The sequence below is a fragment of the Aquarana catesbeiana genome, linkage group LG01, assembly GCF_042186555.1.
Source record: "Aquarana catesbeiana isolate 2022-GZ linkage group LG01, ASM4218655v1, whole genome shotgun sequence".
Lineage (NCBI taxonomy): Eukaryota > Metazoa > Chordata > Amphibia > Anura > Ranidae > Aquarana > Aquarana catesbeiana.
The window spans coordinates 884759906-884782828 of NC_133324.1; positions in this window are offsets into that span (position 1 = coordinate 884759906).

Below are 22923 nucleotides of genomic sequence, written 5' to 3' on the forward strand. Positions count from 1 at the left end.
CTGTCTGACCCTTGACCCTTTTTTTAACAATAAAGATGACATCCAGATCATTTGGAGTTCCAGTGAGCGACCAATTCCTTGCATTGTTCGTCTTCCACGGTGGTGAGCCGTGGTCTGCACCTGTGATCCATCCTGCAATTGAGTTTGCCTGGAGCGGTGTGCTTCTCTCTGTTCTTTGATGTGTTCGATACCATTAACCTCCAATATTATAGAATGGGGGAATTGGGTCCGATAGGCATGTCGAAGTTGTAAATATCTGCAGAACATATGGTTAGGCATGTTACGTTCTCTTTTTAGATCATCAAACGTGTGTAAGCCATCTAGAGAGATAATACCTGCCAGCTTTTTGATGCCATATCGGGCCCATATCACAGGGTCCGGAAATGCGGCAGTCTCAGGTTCCCCCATAGCGAAGTGTTTGGGGACCAGCTGTTGTATTTCTCCACCTTGGCCCGTACCGTCTTCTAGACCCAAAGCATGTCAGGCATCGAGGGAGTGATATTAGGGTTGGATCGGGGTCCCCTATGTATCAAGTTCTGAAGTTCAGAGTAGGATCCAACGTGGATGCGAGATTGACCAGCTCCTGGAAAAGCCACCATCTGACTGTAACCAAGACAGCTGCCCAATAGTATTTGACAAAGCAGGGCAATGCCAGACCTCCTAAGGTAACCGGCAGTTGCAAAGTAGTTTTTGCTATTCTGGGGATGCCACCATTCCACACAAAGGAGATAATTAAATTGTCCAGTTTTCGAAAGAACGTGTTCAGGATGGGGACCGGGGTTTGTCTAAAAAGGTAAACAAATTTAGGCAGTACAGACATTTTAACAAGGTTAACCCTGCCAACTGGGGTGAAGGGTAACATTTTCCAGGCGGCACACCATTGAAAGTACCGGATTTAAATTAAGAAGGATGAATTGTGAAAAATCTCTATGTATAACAATACCCAAGTATTTGAACTGTGAGACCCGCTGCAATGGAGTATCTACTGGCAGCGTGGCGTCCGAAGAGTGTAGTGCAAAGAGGACAGACTTTTCCCAATTGACACATATGCCAGAGTACCTACCAAAGGTGTTAATAAGCAATTGGGCCGCCCTCAATGAGGATGTATTATTACTAAAATACAGGAGGGTATCATCGGCATAGAGGGATATTTTTTTCTTCTACAGGACCTATTGATATATCACAAACCGCTGGGGAGGAGTGCAAAAGGATTGTCATTGGCTCCTTAGCTAGCGCAAAAAGCACTGGGGAGAGTGGGCACCCTTGCCTAGTACCCCGATGGAGACAGAAGGGGGATGAAAGGATCGAGCCAGTGCGTACTTTAGCCCTTGGGGACTTATCCAGGGCCTTCATCTATGAGATGAATTTGGGGCCGAAGCCAAAGCGAAGCAGGATCTCCCACAGGTAAATCCATTCTACTGAATCAAATGCTTTTCAGCATCTAGGGAGGCCACTGCATCGGATTAGGTGAGATGGTTTTTAGAGCCAAGGATTGTGTACAACCTCCAGAGTTTTATATCCTAGCCCTTGCCCGGCATAAATCCGGTTTTATTTTCTTGTATCAGGGTGAGGATAACCTCATTAAATCTCCTAGCTAGGATCTTAGTAAGAATCTTAGCATCAGTGTTAAGCAAGGAGATAAGGCAATAGGGAGTACACAGCTCCGGATCTTTACCCGGCTTCGGTATGACCACTATGGCCGCATCAGCCATAGAAGCTGAGAGGGTCCCTTCTTTTAAAGTCTTAACTATCATCTCATGTAGTTTAGGTGTCAGCTGCTCTTCGTATTGTTTGTAAAATTCCGGAGATATGCCGTCCACTCCCGGAGTCTTCCCTGCCTGCAGTTCACCCAGAGCTTGTTGAACCTCTTCCAGAGTAATTGTACTATCAAGACATTCATGAGCCATGATGGTAAGAATGGGAAAACTGATCTGGTCAAGGAAGGAGTTCAGTTCCTCCCCAGAAAAGCTGACTTTAGAGGAGTATAGGCCACTGTAGTATGAAGCAAAACGGGCATTGATGGCCATCGGGTCAACCACAGAGACACCGTTGGCATCACGTATACTAGCAATGGAGGATATTGGTTGCTGCTCTCTAGCCAAAAAGGCCAGGAGCCGTCCGTTTTTTTCCCCCCTGTTCAAAAATGCGCTGCGACTGCGCCAATTGTTGTTTCTTAGCTTTTGTCACCCGGAGAATCATCACTTCCCGGTAGGCGGCTTGCATATTAAGGTAGGTGATTGGGTTTTTGGATAGGACATATTAGGATTCTAAAGTCTGTGCTTTAGCCTCAGCCTCTTCAATGGTGATAGCAACATTTTTTGGGCTCGAGAGATGGAGGACTGGTAGCATCCCCTAACATAGGCCTTAAAGGCATCCCAGACATTGTCCAGGGATAAAGACCCAATGTTTGTCAATCATAATTCGGTTATGTGTCTGGAGAAGATCTCGACCTCTATTATGGCATCCGAGATCCAGTAGTGAGACCGTCGCCACAGTCTCTCCACTGGGGGTGTCTTGGTCTGTAAACTACAGAGCACAGGAGCATGGCCTGATATGCCCCTTGGGAGTATAGTAACCTCATGGACCTGGGAGAGCAACCCACCACTGACATAAACCAAACCTATTCGTGACATAGCATGGTAGGACGTAGAGTGACAGGTATAGACCCCATCCGCCGGATGCCTTCACCGCCAGACATCTCTCAGGCCGTATAGAGACACCCACTGAGACAGAGGAGAGTCCACACCAGTCCCCTCAGACAGCCTATCCAGAGACGGGTTTGGAGTCATATTGAAAGCAATAAGATTATCAGTAGGGTATACAGAGAGGAGAGGAGTTAGAAATTTTAGGAGAACAATCGTAGCAGGTGGCGGTATATATGCGCCAAGGATGACCATTTCAGTTGTATCAATAACCACATGTAGCAACATGTACCTACCCTCTGGGTCAATCTTAACATCCAGCAGTTCATAGATTAGTGATTTATGGATTAAGACGGGCATATCCAGAGTACGTGGCATGATAGTAGTGCCCCACCCAGTGTTTTTTTAAGCCAAGAACCTTACTTCCTACCAGGTGGGTTTCTTGCAATATGCACACATGGGTGGTATATTTTTTAATGTAGGTCAGAACTAGGGAGCGCTTCACCTTGTCATTAAGTCCCCGGATATTCCAGGAAAGGAATTTTATAGGGTCCATAGAGGGAATATCAAAGTATAATTGCCAAGGGAACAGAGACATAGTGGACCCGGAGAGAGGCACACATCACTCAGCACATAGACATCTGCAGTGGAATCATTAGACACCTAATCTTTAAGCCAGGCTAGGGCTAGGCTAGACCACCAGAGAAGACCACTCCAATAAACACAAATTAACATAAAAAAAATTTAAGAATCCCATAGCCCAAACTCCCCCCACCCGCACTTCCATTGGGGAACTTGGAGTGCCCAATCCCATAACCATACCCTAACAAATCCCAAACACTCTAGGTAATTCTCCTATGGGGCAAGGACAAAAGGCAGTGACCATCAAGCACTGAGGTGGGTCTGTTTGGTCAGTTCATACCTCCGGCAGCCGCCCCAAAACCTGAATATTAGTGACAAATAATGAGAGTAACAGAGATCAATGCAATCACGCTTAGCATAGGCTAAGGGCACATACTTGATAGGTATTATTAACTAACAATGTATAACCAGAACCAGCGTGGCTCCAGAAGTAGAGACTCCCTGTATAACTCCCGCTTCCCCTGATTAGGTGAAGTCCTCTGGGTTGTTACAATACCATTAGAAAGGTCCTGCAGGGCCCAAGAGGGCCAATAATCTGGAACATTAGATCCATTCGTTCAAAGAAAAAGGGCAGTACAAAAGGAACATTGCCATGCGGTGTAGGGTGTGAAGACAGTGGGTAATCCTGATAGGCAACAGCGGTTCCCAGGCGGCCCAGCAAGGCAGGAAATGCAGTCACATTAACACACGGTTAAGGCAGTTAGACAGTCCAAGGAAGTGGGCCATACATCTTTGGATCCGTAAAGGGGGGAGCCACCAGGAAACAGGATAGTGTCACTTCCACGGGGGAGCCCCAGCAGCAAGGGGAGTTAGGATCATATCTGACAGTAATGTTGGGGCATAAATTCACAACCCTGGATTAACTTCCCACAGGTTAACTAAGCCAGGGGGCTGCCGCCACGGGGTGGGTGGGAGTCAGCAGGCCGCATGAACATCATAATGCACCCAGTGGCGGGAAGCCGCCACCATATCTGACCAGGGGAGAAGAAGGGAGACTAGCTGGTAAACATGGTGACAACAGAATAGAAGCACTAAGGTACAGTTACCGGGCTCTGGGTAAGGTATCCAGCCATTGGGAAGCTTCCTCAGGAGAAGTGAAGTAGCGGCTAGATTCACCATCCACTACACACAGGTGAGCAGGAAACAACATGCTGTACTTCAGGCCTTTGGTGCGGAATTGAGCTTTAACGGGATTGAAGGTTCTGCGGAGCCTCTGGGTGTCAAACAAATAGTCTGGAAAAACCATAATCTTTGCATTCTCCTAGCAGAGCTCAGCCACCTTTCGTGCCTTATGGAGCACCAGGTCCCGGTCCCGAAAGTTCAGTAATCGGAAGATAAAAATGCGTGGGGGGCTCCTGGCTGTCCCCGCACAGGAGGCATCATGTGGGCCCTCGTGACCGCATAGTGTGGTGAGAACGCTACCCCAGGCAGGAAGGTGCAGAGCATGTGTTCCATGAACGCCACGGGATCATGGCCCTCAGCTCACTCTGAAAGGCCCACCACCAAGTTGTTCCGGCGGCTCCTGTTTTCGCTATCCTCCGCCCGGGACTCAAGAGCCTTCATTCACACCTGGAGAGTGTGAAGGGAGGCGTGGTGATCCTAATGGAGTCCTCAGAGTCACCCACTCGCCTCTCGGCCTTCCCCAGAATTTTTCTATGTCCCTTCGCATCAGCCCAAAATCATTCTGCAACAAGTCAATCTTGGCCATTGGAGTAGTTTTACAGCCGGAGATGGCCTGCATTAGAGCCTGGAAGTGATCCTCCTATACCATTGCAGGATCCAACGATGGAGTCTGGGTCACCATGTGCGTGCTGGCGGGATGGGTCTGCTTCCTCTGCTGTGGAGACGCCTTAGGAGCGGAGCAACTCTTCCATCGAGAACCAGATTTGCTCCTTTTCATACCCGTAAATCACCGGGTAGTGTTGGCAGTGGATATTTAATTGTAAATCCTGTGTTAATCGGATAAAATAATCAGGTAGGAGTGGAGCTCCGATTACACGTGTCCGCTCAGGTCACTAGCTTGACCACACCCCCGTGGAGGTCATCCTTACTGCACAACTTTGCAGACATTCCGTCTTTCGTAGCCTGGAGGTGAAATGGGAATCCCCAGCAATGATTTGCGCCTGCCGCCCTCATAGCTTCCAGAAGAGGATGAAGAGCTTTGCATTGCAACAGTGTGCAGTGAGACAAATCCTGGTAAAAAAAACAGGTGAGCCCCATCAAAATCAAAATAAGGTTGCTTACGCATGAATTGCACAATTTGTTCCTTGACCGTAAACTTGTGCAGTTTACAAATTATGTCTCTGAAAAGGCAATCTGAGGGTCCTGTGTGCTCTATCAATTTCAATAGGTACAGTGGGGGACAAATCCAGGATCTCCCTGAATATATCTTGTAGTGTAGGGATAATGTCCTTGTCAGCAGTTGCCTCAGTCAGCCCACGGATGTGGACATTAGAGCGGCGACTACGATTTTCATTTAGCTGGCACACCAGAGCCTCAAACTGTTGATCCTGGATCATACACTTGTCTCTGAGCTGGGTAATAGTAGGAAGGGAATCCTCAAATCTTTGTTCCAGTGTCTCCATTCTATTACCCAGCTGCGTGGTATCTGTCTTAAGTTGTTCAACTTCCTGTGTCAGGGCCTTCTCTACCCTACAGGTAAATTGCTCCAGGTCCTCCATGGTAGGGAGAGACCATATGTGTTGCCTCAGATCCCTGTCTCCATGCAGCTCTGAAACATCTGAGCACTGGTCTTGGGAGGTGGAGGAGCCAGGAGACTCTGGAGGGGCTTTATCACTCACCATGCTTGGTGATGTGATATGGGAGACAGACGGCTACAGAGAGGAGTGGGTCGCGGGAGGAGCATCTTTACCTTTGCCCCACCATGTGGCTGTCCTCCGTCGGTGAAGAAGGCATTTATGGAGCCCTGGATGGCCTTTGCTGTGTTCCACGGCTGTGATTATGCCCTGCGGCATTGAGACATCCCTCTGTGTGCCTAAAAGCAGCTGTGTAAGCCCCGGTAGATGCTTGTGAATAGGGATGGGCCAAACACCCCCCCCCATTCGGTTCGCACCAGAACATGCGAACAGGCAAAAAATGTTTTCGAACACGCGAACACCGTTACAGTCTATGGGACACGAACATGAAAAACAAAAGTGCTAATTTTAAGTCTTAAGGCTTTAGGCTTATATGCATGGTATTGTCTTAAAAAGTGTTTGGGGACCTGGGTCCTGCCCCAGGGGACATGTATCAATGGGAAAAAAAAGTTTTAAAAACGGCCATTTTTTCAGGAGCAGTGATTTTAATAATGCTTAAAGTGAAACAATAAAAGTGTAATATTCCTTTAAATTTCGTACCTGGGGGTGTCTATAGTATTCCTGTAAAGTGGCGCATGTTTCCCGTGTTTAGAACAGTCTGACAGCAAAATGGCAAAAAGGAAAAAAGTCATTTAAAACTACTCGCGGCTATAATGAATTGTCGGTCTGGCAATACACACTAAAGTTCATTGATAAAAACGGCATGGGATTCCCCCACAGGGGTACCCCGAACCAAAATTTAAAAAAAAAGCGTGGGGTTCCCCCCAACTTCCATACCAGGCCCTTCAGGTCTGGTATGGATATTAAGGGCAACCCTGCGCCAATTTTTTTTTTTTAATGGCGTGGGGGTCCCCCTCAAAATCCATACCAGACCCTTCAGGTCTGGTATGTATTTTAAGGGGAAACCTGCGCCAAAATTTTTTAAAAAATGGCGTGGGGTCCCCCCAAAAATCCATACCAGACCCTTTACCTGAGCACGCAACCTGGCAGGCTGCAGGAAAAGGGGGGGATGAGAGAGCACCCCCCTCCTGAACCGTACCAGGCCACATGCCCTCAACATTGGGAGGGTGCTTTGGGGTAGCCCCCCAAAACACCTTGTCCCCATGTTGATGGGGAGAAGGGCCTCTGTCAGGAAAGGTCTCCTCCGCTGGTGATATTGATCATTTGGCATGCAGTACTGAGGTCCACCCGCAGGTGTCTCCTGGCAGTTCGGAGCTGTCAGAAGAGCTCTTTCCTGCAAGTATTCTATCACCTTTGGGCTGCAGTACTGACGTCCACCAGCGGAGGAATCCTGGCAGTATGGAGCAGGTATTCCCCTCTGCAGACAGGTGTCACCTGACTTTAATTAGCAGAACTGTAGTATAAATACCCGGCAAGTGCACATTTATGTTGCCCTGGTATTGTTCCTTGAGCCCTGACCTGTATCCTGTTACCCTGATTCCTGATTCCGTAGCCTGAACCTGTAGCCTGAACCTGAACCTGAAGCCTGATTCCTGGAACCTGTTGATCCTGTTTCCTGTCCGTTACCTGAACCCTGGACCCTGGACTGAGCCTTGTACCTGACCCGTCCTTCCTGTGATCCATCCATCCTCTCTTGTCCTGTTTATCTCCCTTCCCAGCTACTGATTCCCTGTTTATGACCCCGGCCTGTCTGGACTACGATTCTGGTACTCCCTCTTGCTACATATGCTGGTTGGTTTTATATCACTGATTGTTGGTTGTTCACTCTGTATTGGTGGTGTGTTCACATATTATTATTATTATTATTATTCAGGATTTATATAGCGCCAACAGTTTACGCAGCGCTTTACAATATAAAAGGGAGACAATACAGTTATAATACAATACAATACAATAGGATTAAGAGGGCCCTGCTCAGAAGAGCTTACAATCTAATAGGGTGGGGCAAGTGGTACAAAAGGTTGTAACTGTGGGGAATGAGCTGGTGGAAGTGGTAGGAGATTAGTTGGAGACATGATAGGCTTTCCTGAAGAGATGAGTTTTCAGGGATTGCCTGAAGGTAGCAAGAGTAGGGGATAGCCGGATAGATGGAGGTAGCGAGTTCCAGAGGATGGGAGAGGCTCTGGAGAAATCCTGGAGACGAGCATGGGAGGAAGAGATGAGAGAGCTTGAAAGCAGGAGGTCTTGAGAAGAGCGGAGAACATGCATTTTCCTTAATAAACTTACTTTCACCTATTTATGTCTGGTTCACTCTGTCGCAGTCACACAGTTCTGGTCACATCTGGTTTATGACAGAATATCAGGGCCATCCCTGACCAGAAGTGGCTGCACAGGGGAACCATTTTGATTCAGTTGGTTGCAAACATGAATGCCGATGAGGTTATTTATTTTTCTCTGCTGGAATCTGAAAGTAGTGATTATTGACCCCAGGCTTTGAAAGGATGGTCTAGTGACCAGTTGTTTGCCACTATCCATTTGGCTCACTCCCTGGTCGATCAGGGTTATATATTGTTTGGGGAGGTGCAGCCTTTGATAAAGATCTGTACTGAGCTGGCCCTGCCCTGTATCCCAGAGGGCCGTGATGATTTCACTCCTCCTTTTGATATGAATCAGGTTGTATCCCTAGTTGGCTTTTTGAAGATGATCCAGCCGATTTTTGTGCGCACTATTCAGCGTGTTCCCCACAGGTGATTGCTGAGTGCATTGTGTCTGCTCAGTCTTTTGTTAGACAGGGAGATTTAAAAGCACAGTTTGTACAACCTATACTTTCAGCATGGTCTGACATGGTGCAAGCAGCTCCAGCCAAACAAACCACCTCTGCCACCAAACACCAGCCTACCCAAATGTATGTTTCCTCATCACCCATGTCAACCGCAGTTGCAGCTCAGTATACGCTGCTGCCAACCAAATACTCATATCCAGTCTCTGCTCCCTGTACCTATCCTGCATTCAACCCACCTGCCTCTTCTCAGCTGCCTATAGACCCACAGGAACTTCCCCCAGCTACCATTACCTCTTCTCTACCATATCCCAATCCTCCTCTCCAGTCTGCTGCACCCCTCACCTACAGAGCTTCAGTGGCTAAGCCAAAGAAAAAACGAAAGTTTTTTCCAACCAAGACGATCCTGCCAGTAACCCAACCTGCCTCCGCACCAGCTAATTCAACCGAGTCTGACGTCCAAGTGCTTGCTACCCAGTCTGACGTCCCAGTGCTTGATACCCAGTCTGAAATCCCAGTGCCTGCCTTCCAGCCTGAAGTCTCGGTGCCTGCCTTCCAGCCTGATGTATCGGTGCCTGCCTTCCAGCCGGATGTCTCAGTGCCTGCCTTCCAGCTTGATGTCTCCACTTTCCAGTCTGATGTCTCAGTGCCTGCCTTCCAGCCTGATGTACCTGCCTTCCAGCCTGACGTGCCTGCCTTCCAGCCTGATGTCTCGGTGCCTGCCTTCCAGCCTGATATACCTGCCTTCCAGCCTGATATACCTGCCTTCCAGCCTGATGTCTCGGTGCCTGCCTTCCAGCCTGATGTCTCGGTGCCTGCCTTCCAGCCTGATGTATCAGTGCCTGCCTTCAAGCTGGATGTCTCGGTGCCTGCCTTCCAGCTTGATGTCTCCACTTTCCAGTCTGATGTCTCGGTGCCTGCCTTCCAGCCTGATGTACCTGCCTTCCAGCCTGACGTGCCTACCTTCGAGTCAGATGTGTCCACCTTCCAGCCTGATGTCTCGGTGCCTGCCTTCCAGCCAGATGTCTCTGTGCCTGCCTTCCAGCTTGATGTCTCCACTTTCCAGTCTGATGTGCCCGCTCTCCAGCCTGATGAGCCCGCTTTCCAGCTTGAAGTGCCCGTGCCTGCTGCCCAGCTTGAAATGCCCGTGCCTGCTGCCCAGCTTAAAGTGCCCATGCCTGCTGCCCAGCCTGAAGTGCCCGAGCCTGCTGCCCAGCCTGAAGTGCCTGTGCCTGCTGCCCAGCCTGAAGTGCCCGTGCCTGCTGCCCAGCTTGAAGTGCCCGTGCCTGCTGCCCAGCTTGAAGTGCCCATGCCTTCTGCCCAGCTTGAAGTGCCCGTGCCTGCTGCCCAGCTTGAAGTGCCCGTGCCTGCTGCCCAGCTTGAAGTGCCTGCTGCCCAGCTTGAAGTGCCTGCTGCCCAGCTTGAAGTGTCTGCTGCCCAGCTTGAAGTGTCTGCTGCCCAGCTTGAAGTGCCTGCTGCCCAGCCTGAAGTGCCTGTGCCTGCTGCCCAGCCAGAAGTGTTCCTGTCTGCTGCCCAGCCTAAAGTGCCCGTGTCTGCTGCCCAGCTTGAAGTGTCTGCTGCCCAGCTTGAAGTGTCTGCTGCCCAGCTTGAAGTGTCTGCTGCCCAGCTTGAAGTGCCTGTGCCTGCTGCCCAGCCTGAAGTGCCTGTGCCTGCTGCCCAGCCTGAAGTGTTCCTGTCTGCTGCCCAGCCTGAAGTGCCAGTGCCTGCTGGCCAGCCTGAAGTGTCCCTGTCTGCTGCCCAGCCTGGAGTGCCCCTGTCTGCTGCCCAGCCTGGAGTGCCCCTGTCCGCTGCCCAGCCTGGAGTGTTCCTGTCCGCTGCCCAGCCTGGAGTGTTCCTGTCCGCTGCCCAGCTTGGAGTGTTCCTGTCCGCTGCCCAGCCTGGAGTGTTCCTGTCCGCTGCCCAGCCTGGTGTGTTCCTGTCCGCTGCCCAGCCTGGTGTGTTCCTGTCCGCTACCCAGCCTGATGTGCCACTGCTTTCTGCCCAGCTTGAGTTGCCCGCTGCCCGGCCGGACACCATGGACTTTCCCCAGCAACAGCTAGTTGGAGCGTCCGGAGGTCGCTCCTTCGAGGGGGGATACTGTCAGGAAAGGTCTCCTCTGCTGGTGATATCGGCATGATATTGGCATGCAGTACTGACGTCCACCAGCAAGGTGTCTCCTGGCAGTTTGGAGCTGTCAGAAGAGCGCTTTCCTGCAAGTATTCTATCACCTTTGGGCCGCAGTACTGGCGTCCACCAGCAGAGGAATCCTGGCAGCATGGAGCAGGTATTCCCCTCTGCAGACAGGTGTCACCTGACTTTAATTAGCAGAACTGTAGTATAAATACCTGGCAAGTTCACATTTATGTTGCCCTGGTATTGTTCCTTGAGCCCTGACCTGTATCCTGTTACTCTGATTCCTGATTCCTGATTCCTGAACCTGAAGCCTGATTCCTGGAACCTGTTGATCCTGTTTCCTGTCCGTTACATGAACCCTGGACCCTGGACTCTGAGCGTTGTACCTGACCCATCCTTCCTGTGATCCATCCATCCTCTCTTGTCCTGTTTATCTCCCTTCCCAGCTACTGATTCCCTGTTTATGACCCCAGCCTGGCTTGACTACAATTCTGGTACTCCCTCTTGCTACATATGCTGGTTGGGTTTATATCACTAATTGTTGGTTGATCACTCTGTATTGGTGGTGTGTACACATATGCATTTTCCTTAATAAACTTACTTTCACCTATTTATGTCTGATTCACTCTGTCGCAGTCACACAGTTCTGGTCACATCTGGTTTATGACAGCCTCATTCCCACAACCCTTGCCAGGTGGTTGTGGGGGTCTGCGGATGTGGGGCTTTTTGGAATCTGGAAGCCCCCTTTAACAAGGGGACCCCCAGATCTCAACCCCCCCTGTGTGAATTGGTAATGGTGTACAAATGTACCCCTGACATTTCACAAAAAAGTGTCAAAAATTTTAAAAAAAGACAATAGACGGTTTTTGACAATTCCTTTATTAATGTCTTCTTCTTTCCCCGCTTCTTCTTCCATCTTCTTCTGGTCTTCCTTCGGTGTTCTTCTTTCACATAAACGGGTGACCCCGCTCCCCTCTGACAACACAGGGAAAGCCATAGGGAAGTCATAGTGCGTCAGAGGGGGGAGGGGTCACCGGGTGGCCCCGCCCTCCATTATATAAGAGCTGTCACCTGAACAGAAGCATCACACAGCGGGAGACTCCCATTGAGGCGGATCGGAGGACGAAACGGAGAAGAAGAGGCTGGAGCAAGATGCCGGACGAGAAGACCGGAGGAAGAAGCAGAGGAAGATAGAGGAAGAAGCGGGGGAAGAACAAGATGGAAGAAGAAGAAGAACACAGAAGGAAGACCAGACTGTTCTAAACACTGCTGTCAGACTGTTCTAAACACGGGAAACATGTACCACTTTACAGGCATATTATAGACACCCCCCAGGTACGAAATTTAAAGGAATATTACACTTTTATTGTTTCACTTTAAGCATTATTAAAATCACTGCTCCCGAAGAAACGGCCTTTTTTAAAACTTTTTTTTGCATTGATACATGTCCCCTGGGGCAGGACCCAGGTCCCCAAACTCTTTTTATGACAATAACTTGCATATTAACCTTTAAAATTAGCACTTTTGATATCTCCCATAGACTTTTAAAGGGTGTTCCGCGGCTTTCGAATTTGCCGCGAACACCCCAAATTGTTCGATATTCGGCGAATGGGCGAACAGCCAATATTTGAGTCGGACTCATGTTCGACCCGAACATAAAGCCCATCCCTACTTGTCAAGCAGCGTTCTGTGAGGAGCCTTGGAGCTATGCTGCCTCACTCAGTTATGCCCAACCCACGCCCCCTATGGTTTTCTTTTATCCATACACAAGGGATTCCTGTAGGAAGATTCACTAAGAGTTAAATAATGGCCAATAAAATGCTTTAAAATAGCGCTTGTGGTAAATCAGTTTTAAAAGTGCAATTCACTAAGAATTTTGCGTTAATTAACTAATGTGGTGTTTGATTGAGCCGTAATTAACGCATTTTTTCATGCAGTAATTTATCGCATTAAAGATGGTTGCTAAGGAGTTGGCCAGGAATCTGGCCGATGCGTCCTTAACAATGGATGACTCATCATCTGTCAGCGGCGTCCACGCTGACAGCTGAATGTAAAAAAACAGCAAGGGGTCCCACCCAATGCATACCAGGCCCTTCGGGTTTGGTATGGGTTTTAAGGGGAACCTCACGGCAAAATTAAGAAAAAAAGTTGTGAGGTCTCTGCCCCCTCAAAGCACCTAGTCCCCATGTTGATGGGGACAAGGCCCTCCTCCCCACAATCCTGGGCTGTGGTTGTGTGGGTCTACAGGTGGGTGGCTTATCGGAATCAAGACCCCACCCTGCAGTGACATGAAAAGGGGGGGACCCCCGGGTGACATCACCGGGCAGCCTGCTCTTACCGATTTAAGAACTGTCAATTGGCAGAGCAGGCAGACTGCTGGAGCATTTGTCGCAAGCGGAGCTTTTTTCTTCTTTTTTTTGGGCCTGGTAATGGCGGCGGTTGTCATGATTGATGATAGATCTATAGCAGGGGACAATTTTTTACATTTTTGAATAAAGGAACTGTCAAAAACTTTTGTACTGCCTTTATTCACTTTTACACTTTTGTGGTGAATGGGTAGCGGTACTATGTACCCAATACTTATTTACATAGGGGGATCTGGGGCACCCTTGTTAAAGGGGGCTTCCAGATCCTGATAAGCCCCCCACCTGCAGACCCCACAACCACAGCCCAGGGTTGTGAGGAAGAGGCCCATGCTGAGGGCATGTGGCCTGGTATGGTTCAGGAGGGGAGGCTCGTCCACACCCCCCCTTGCGTTTTCCTGACCTGCCGGGCTGCATACTTGGATTAAGGTCTGGTATGGAGCAGACCAGTCCATTTTTAAAAAAAAAAATTGGCTTGGGGTTCCTCTTAAAATCCATAAAAGACCCAAAGGGCCTGGTATGCATGGGGGTGAGGCATGCTGTTTTGCTAATGAGTCATCTATTGTTAAGGACACGACATTCATTGTTAAGGACGCGGCCATTCCTTAGCAACCAGCTATTTGGGGGGGGCGGGGCACGCTGTTTCTGACAAATACAACATGTGATACCACCAGTAAAACCCTAGTGATAAATATTGCATGTTTTTTTGCTCTCTGTTCCTTTTGTGAATTCAACTTAAGAGCTTACCGCATGGCTTTTGGATGATATTTACCAACAAATTTTTCATTTTGCGGTAAATATCGCATAATCGTTATCTTTTGGTGAACTGGACTTTATTTACTGCATGCGATCATTTATGGAAATAAGTCACGTGACCGTGTTATCGCATGCGGTAAACATTAGTGAAATGACCCCAAAGGCTGTAAATCCACTTTGTGGGCAACAAATACCTTTGCAAACCCAGATAGCACCTTGCAAAAATGGTGATGACATAATCACTGTGCTAAACATAGTCTATGAAGAGAGCAGAGCTGTGGGGGGGAAGGGGGTATAATAAGGTTGATATTCCTGGTGTGACTGACTGTGAACACTGCACACTGGACCTCATGCAACTTGGGTTCTGTGCCTCGCCACTCTTCCTTCAGACTCTGGGACCTTGATTTCCAAATGAAATGCAAAATGATCCACAATCCGTGATGATTTGGGGAGCCATGTCATCTGCTGGTGTTGGTCCACTGTGTTTTATCAAGTTCAAAGTCAGTGCAAACCTCTACCAGGAAATTCAAGAGCACTTCATGCTTCCCTCTGCTGACCAGCTTTATTGAGATGCTGATTTCATTTTCCAACAGGACTTGGCACCTGCCCACACTGCCAAAAGTACCAATACCTGGTTTAATGATCATGGTATTACTGTGCTTGATTGGCTAGCAAACTCACCTGACCTAAAAACCATAGAGAATCTGTGGGGTATTGTAAAGAGGAACATGAGAGACACCAGACCCAACAATGCAGATGCGCTGAAGGCCACTATTAAAGCAACCTGGGCTTCCATAACACCTCAGCAGTGCTACAGGCTGATCGCATCAATGCCACTCCACATTGATGCAGTAATTCATGCAGAAGGAGCCCCGACCAAGTATTTAGCGCATACTATACTGTACATGGACATACTTTTCAGTAAGCCAACATTTCTGTATTAAAAATCCTTTTTTTTTATTGGTCTTATGTAATATTAAAATTTTCTGGGATACTGAATTTTGGGTTTTCACTTGCTGTAAGTCATAATAATCCAAATTAAAAAAAAAAAAAAAAGAAATGCTTGAAATATATGCATCTATGTTAAATATATGAGTCTTACTTTTTGAATTGAATTACTGAAATACATTAACTTTTTGATGATATTCTAATTTTTGGAGATGCATCTGTAGATAGATAGATAGATAGATAGATAGATAGATAGATAAATAGATAGATAGATAGATAGATAGATAGATAGATAGATAGATAGATAGATAGATAGATAGATAGATAGATAGATAGATAGATAGATAGATAGATAGATAGATAGATAGATAGATAGATAGATAGATAGATAGATAGATATTTTTATTTTTTTATTTTTTTTATTTATGTCAAAATATTATTCTTTTAGCAATTTAATATGTTTATATCTAAATAGAAAAGTGATGTTATTCATTGCAGGACAATGATGTCTTCATAGAACCATGTTCATTCTGCAGTCCCAATTTCCTTTGGGACCCAACCAAAACTTCCTTACCTGTTCTATTCTGCTAAATTATTTACACTAGGTTGAAAAGTAAAGTACTTGACCTTTCTGATCTCTAAGTGATGCTTTCTCTGTTCTTTAGCTTGACTGATCTTGTTCTGGAAGATTAGATATTACTTTGTACTTTCCTTTAGTTAATCCACATGTCTAGTAACTGTAAAGAAGTATGTTATAAACGCAAACTCCTTTGCCCATGTTGGTGATAGCCCAAGACCACACAGAAACTTTACATTAAAATGATTCAGTTGTATGCTTCTAATTTATTTAATGGCATACATGTTACAAAGTGTGATAATTTAGAAATCATCTTACATGCCATAATTAACAACAGTCCTACATTAGAATGTAGGACATGATTGTGTACATCCAAATCCCTTAACATTCCCTCATATCTCCTCAACTCTGCCCAGATATGCCAAAACATAACTATTTTTAATGAAACTATCATGTTTTTCCTAGAAGCTCACAGAAAAATAGACAGCTCAGGTCAGAGCCGCTGTACTAACTAACCGAATGTTAGTACAGCCAACCTCCCCTGCTGTTCTATTCTGTTCTGACAGAGGGATGGCCCCCCACCAGAACACGCTATTTGCTGAGAGCGATGATCGGGAGCAGGTTGGCAGAACTTTTTTTGGTCATGCCCCTTCAACAGACGGCCGGCTTCTGTCGGACTGGCTACAGTACACACAGGCTGAAGTTTCTATTGAACCGCCTGATGCCGCCCGACATTCGGCCTGTGTGTATGGAGCTTTAGTGCCACCAGGCCCCACCCTTCTTTCTTACTATCTCTGATGGAGTTTTTAAAGGAAAGTGCACAGACCTCAACATTTTGCATCATTTGTTGACCTGTAAAATTGTAATTTTTGTGAATGAATAACCAGGGGTACCATATACCCCTTACTCATTCACATTATTTAAAAGGGGGTTCCAGATTTTGATAAGCCTCCCACCTGCAGACCCCCAAATCCACAGCCAAGGATGTGGGGAAGAACACCTTGTCCTCATCAACTTGGTGACTGGGTGCTTTGCCAGGAAAGCCCTCTCTGGCAAGGCACCCTCTCCTTGTTGAGGGAATGTGGCACCCTCTCCTTGTTGAGGGAATGTGGCCTCAAATGGTTCAGGAATAGGATGCATACTTGCTGTCCCCATTTTTTGGCTATGTTTGGATAAGAGCCTGGTATGGATTTTGGGTTGGACCCTACATCATTCTTTTATTGTTGTGGGGTACCCTCCTAAATTCCATACCAGATAAGCATGTGTTATAGATATTGGGGAGGACCCAGCATTTATTTTTTTTTCTTTTGCAAGGGGTTCCCCCATAAAATTAATTCCAGCCCCTCATCATGGATAAGGGTGTGGTATTGATTTTGTCTGGGAATACACACTGTTTGTTTTTGTTTGTTTGCTTTTTTGTTAATTTGCGGTAATTTATTAATTTTTTTCTAAAATCAATACAGACTATTATCCCAGTTAGGGGTCTGGTAAAAATGTTAAGGGAGTACCCTCTGCAAAAGAAAAGAAAAAAAGGAATGGGGTTTTCTGGGTGACTTCATTGACCATATTTGGTCAGTAATGTCACCAGGGATAAACTTCCCTAGCTGGGGGGTTATCAATTATGGTGAGCCTTTGTCAAGAGCGAATGTGTCAGTGGGTCAGCATGTTTTTGTTTTGACAGGTCAATGGGTGTCGATCATCGTGATTGATGTGGATCTACATAGCTGAACAATGTCAATGACAATGTATTAACATTTTGGGATTCTTTTCCTTTTATTAGGACTTTTCCAAAGATGTGTGTTTGTTTATTTACTTTTCAGATTTTTTGTGAATGAGTAACCAGGGGTACTTTGTACCCCTTACTCTTTCACATAGGGGTGAATCTTATTTTAAAGAGGGCTTCCAGATTTTTGATAAGTCCCCTCTCCACAGACACCCACAAGGGTTGTGGGCAAAAGATCCTTGCACTCATCAACATGGGAACAAGGTTCTATGGGGGGCATTCTGACAAGGTACCCTCATCATAATGAGGGCATGTGACCTTATGGTTGAGACGAAGGAAGTTGTATGCTTACTGCCTGCCCTTCCTGATCAGCCAGGCTGCATGCTTAGATAAGGGTCTGGTGTGTGTGTTTTCTTGTCTTCTCCCTCAAAAAATCCTTTTATGCTTGGAGGAAGGCAGCGGCTTGCATCCTAGCAACTAAAGACATGACCTGTACAGTGGGAAGTTCTCATTTAGTGATGGTTGGATAATTGCCCTATTGATTTATTTCACACTATTTTTTATATGAATAATAAAAAAATATGTACAATGTACAAGATGGGTACAGGTACAGTTCTGTAAAGCACAAAGCACAAAATTCTGGACTGCCGCACTCGTAGATTTGCCTTGTTTATTTAAAAGGTTCACATCAAATTCAAAGGTAACAGCAGACAGGAAAAGAGCTGACGTTTCGCACTAACTAGCTATGAGTAAGCATTAAAGTTAGTGCGAAACGTCAGCTCTTTTCCTGTCTGCTGTTACCTTTGAATTTGATGTGAACCTTTTAAATAAACAAGGCAAATCTACGAGTGCGGCTGTCCAGAATTTATTCCTGTTTATCGTTACCGAAATAATAAACCGTAAAGAAGTCCAAAGCAGTATTTACTGTCAAGTTACCTAAACCTCCATATTTTGGGGTCAAAGTATAGTTTTGAATAAGATTGGTGAATAATGAGTCTTGTCTAGCAGCAAATGTAGGCCTGTTCACAAAATACTCTGTTTATTTCACCCGTTAGCCAAATGATGTACACCCCAAGTTTGCAAAAATCTTGTCTGGGAGCAAAAGAGGAACTCATCCCGAACAATTAGCAATCAAGAGTTATCTATACAGTACCTTTGTTCCCGACATTTGGTTGACATTAAATTTGCATCAAATTTCAAGAATTGTGAGCAACACCCTCTGCACTGGGTTACCCACCAGTTTGTCTGGTGTACTGGACTGATATCGTTTGGAGAAGATAGTAATTAATTCATATCTGAACTATTTTTATTTTAATAGATTTTTATTTAGTTTTTGAAGTCATAACAATATGGAAGAAAAAAATACTGCATATACAACAATGGGTAGATGAGTTTACAATCACAGCATTATAAAAAATGTTTATCTAGTGTGCTATCCATAAGGGTGAAAATTATTTCAAAACTATCAATTTAGGGTAAAAATATTCTTGCATAGAGATATGTTTGCATTTACTGCAGTAGAAGTGGGGCATGGAGGTGCACTCCAGCACTTCCCTCTATGGAAGTGCACTCAGTGGCTATTAAGAGGCATAATTAACCAACCAGTGAGGGTGAGATGAGAGCAAAAAGAACAGGCTAAGAAGAGAAATTCAGGCAGAATGTAAGAAAGATGGATGTAAGATGGATGAACAGTGGCAATTTTTATCAGCTTTTAACAGAACAGTTGTATCCCAAACAAAACCCTTATTACAATAGGCTACCCTCTTTCGAATAAATCCTAGAACCCTCCCAACCCTCCCTTCCCCTCCCAACCCCCCTGGCCTCACCTCTCTTGCTTCACCTCCCTCACCCCTGCTGCAGGCCTCTCATCTTGCCCTGACTCGTTTTCCACCATCTGGCAGTATCTAGACCTCTATACTACTATACTAAATGCCCCATATCTCAGACGCTCTTAAGGAGTCTTTAAACTCCACCCATTTTGGGCATCCTCCTCCAGAATCCACCTCCCAAACCAGTCCTCCATCCCAGGTGCAAAATATTCAGTGTCCTTGAGCGGGATTAAGGGAAAATTAAACTCCCAGTGCTCCCTTTTGTGCAATGTGTCCCCGGCTTTAAGTGCATGTCTTGTGATATCCTGTGTTTCGGCGCTACATTTTCTTAAGTGTGGTGGTATCCATACAATCTTGTCCATCGTGGTTTTACAAATTATATTTTCCATTTTTACCCATTGTTTTTCTTTATTTTTTTTGACCCAATCTATTACTCGTGCTAAAGCAATTGCCTTGTGGTATTTACGAATATCTGGTGCTCCCCACCCACCCTTGCCCTTGTCTTTAGATAACTGAGTGAAATTTAAACAGTGTTTTTTTCCTCTCCAAATAAATCTCAAAAACATTGTGTGTAGGCTTCGGAGGTACGCTTGTGGTAGTGGAAGCATCTGCATTTTGTATGTGATTTTGGGTAGAATTACCATTTTATATATACCAATTCTACCTCCCCAGGATAACTGCCCTTGTGAGATTCTGTTCAGCTCTTGCTTTATTTCATTGAGAAAGGGCATAAAGTTAGCTTGGAACAGGGTCTCTTTTGAGGTAGTTATTTTGACTCCTAAATAGTTAAGTTCTTTTTTCTCCCAAATGAATGGGAAGTGTTTTTGATATGAATAGTCTCTAAGTTTACTTTTGTTGATGTCTAGCGTTTCCGATTTGGTCGAATTGACCTTAAAATTGGAAAGCTTCCCGTATTCTGTTAATGTCGATATAATATTCGGGAGATTGGTCCTCGGGTGCTTGATATAAAGCAAAATATCTTCTGCAAAGGCAGCCAATTTATACTCATCTTTATCGATCTTTAACCCGCTAATATCCGGGTTTTGTCTAATCCTAGAGAGGAGAGGTTCGAGGGCCAACACAAATAGTAGCGGGGAAAGAGGACACCCCTGTCCTGTGCCGTTGTACATTTCGAATGGCTCCGAGAGTAGATCGTTTACTCTCACTCTCGCTGTGGGTCGGGAATATAATGCCTTTATCCATTTGAGGGTTCTATCCCCAAGTCCAATCCCCTCCAACGTGCACATCATGAAGCCCCAGTCTACTCTGTCAAACGCTTTCTCGGCATCGATCGACAAGAGTAGACCTGGGGCTCCACTCTCTTTGATTTTTTGTACTACCAAGAGTGTTTTAATACAATTATCTCGTCCCTCTCTTCCCGGTATAAACCCGACCTGGTCAGTGTGTATGATCTTGTTTATTATTTGTTTCAATCTTTGCACCAGCACTTTGGCAAAAAGTTTCGTATCAACGTTTAGGAGCGAGATGGGCCGATAACTGGAGCAAAGTGTACTATCTTTATCGTCTTTCAAGATGATGGCTATGATGGCTTCCGATGCTTCTCTCCTCATTTCACCTTTTTCTCCAATCTCATTCATATAAGAACACATTTTGGGGATTAGATAATCCTGATATTTTTTACAATATAAGACTGTTAACCCATCAGGGCCAGGGCTTTTGCCTGTTGGCGTTTCTTTAAGTGCCTTTCTTACTTCCTCCTCTGTTATAGGGGCCTCTACAGAATTTTGTTCCATTTCCATGATTTTGACCAATCCTATCTCTTTTAGATAGTTCTTAATTTTCTCTCGTTTTTGTTACCTCCCCTCCTGGGTGTCGTTTTTGTTGATTGCGTACAACCCTCCATAATATTCCTGGAAGATTGTCGCTATATCTTTATCAATGTATCTGATGTCCCCTGTCCTTGTTTTTATTTTGTCAATATAGTTGGCACTTTTCTTTTTCTTAAGGATCTTTGCCAAAAATTTACCAGGTCTGTTGCCACCTACATATCTTTCTTTTTTGACGAGGTTATATATCTTTCGAGTTTCTTGTTAAATTAGTTCCCGCATAGCTTGTCTCTTCCTGCATAGGTCAACCAAGACCTCCCCATCCCCAGTTTTCTTATGTTGTTGTTCTAGGGCATATATTTGTTTTTGCAGGAGTAATTTATCTTTCTCCTTTCTTCTCTTTTCCTCTGAATCCACCATCATTAAGATACCTCTGATGTATGCTTTATGAGCCTACCAGACTGTGGCCTCTGAAGTCTCACCCGGAACATTCATTTTAAAATAGAGTTCTAGCTCTTCTTTTATTCGCTTATCGATTATTCTGTCATGTAAGAGATCTTCATTTAGTCTCCAGCTATAGCACGAGTTTTTACGCTCCCCTATTTTCAACAATAGACTTACAGGTGGATGGTCTGAGAAGGTCGTTGTTCCGATATTTGTACACTCAATCTCCTCAAGGAGGCAGTGTTCTATAAGAAAAAAGTCCAGTCTAGAGTACGTCGCATGGACGGGGGGGTAATATGTGTAGTCATTATAATGTTAAACATTATAATGTTGCATCCTCCATACATCAACGAGTTGACATTGGCGCAGCTTTTTTTTCAGTTTATTCAGCCATACTCCTCCCATCCCCCGTGCATGCGACGTACTGTCCTTCTCTGGCTCCATACACAAATTGAAATCTCCTGCAGTTATGACACCCCCCTTCTTAAATTCCTCAAATTTTGCTAGAACTCCCAATAAATATCTACTAGCGTTCTTATTCAGGCCATACACGTTTGCCATTGAACAGTCTGACCCGTTAAGTTTGCCTCTTAGGAACAAAGAGCGCCCCTCTGAGTCGGTAATTCTCTCCTCTAGCTTAAACCTAACTTCCTTAGCAAACCCAATTGCCACTCCTTTTGCGCCCCTGGTTGGGGAATCAGCATAAAACCAGACTGCATAGTCCCTGGAAAAGATGCTCTGTTTCTTACCCAGGAAGAGATGCGTCTCCTGTAATAGAACTATGTCTGCTTTCAAGAATTTCATCTCCCCCATTATGTTCATACTTTTTATGGAGGAATTTAAGCCTCTTACATTATATGAGATTATATGTAGCCTAGACATCTCTTTCTGTCAACGGTGATGGGTAGTTTGCATAATCTTACTAACCTAAGAGGTGAAAGACAATGAGGTAAGTACTTTCTTCCTGAGCCCCTCTCTCCCCTCCACCACCCAACCCCTCCACCTCCCCATCCCAACCTCAGCGCACCCCCCTCCCCCCTACTTGTTTGGGGGTAGTGGGTCTCCCTAGGGCCCAAATAACCGTGGCCCCACTAACGCCTCCCGGCCCCTCGGTTGACCCCCTGGAGGTTGAGCTCAAAATGATCATCGCTGGGTCAGATACTCCCCCCCCAAAATTGGGGGGCTCCCGTGCCTGTCCAACCCCCCATCCCCCCCACACCCATGCCCCCCCCGGCATCCCCATCTGCATTTTTAGATCAATACTATGTTTACTTTTTCCCTTAAGTCTAGTCCATCTTCGTTGCTGATCGTTTTGTTTTGAAGACTGGTTTCCAGGCTTCCAATTCTTCTGTAGTCTCTTGATTTACTATTTTTTCCCACCAGCCCAGGATTTACCAGTCCAATTAGGCAGGCTGGGAAACCCCAGGTGTATTGGACATCATGGGTTTTAAGGAGAGCCAGCAGAGGTTTCAAGGTTCTTCTCCTGGATAGCGTCTCCGCTGCCAGGTCTGGGAATATCTGCGGATTTGTCTCTCCAAATTTCACTCCAAATTTCACTGGTTGATTCTTCCTCATATTGGCCT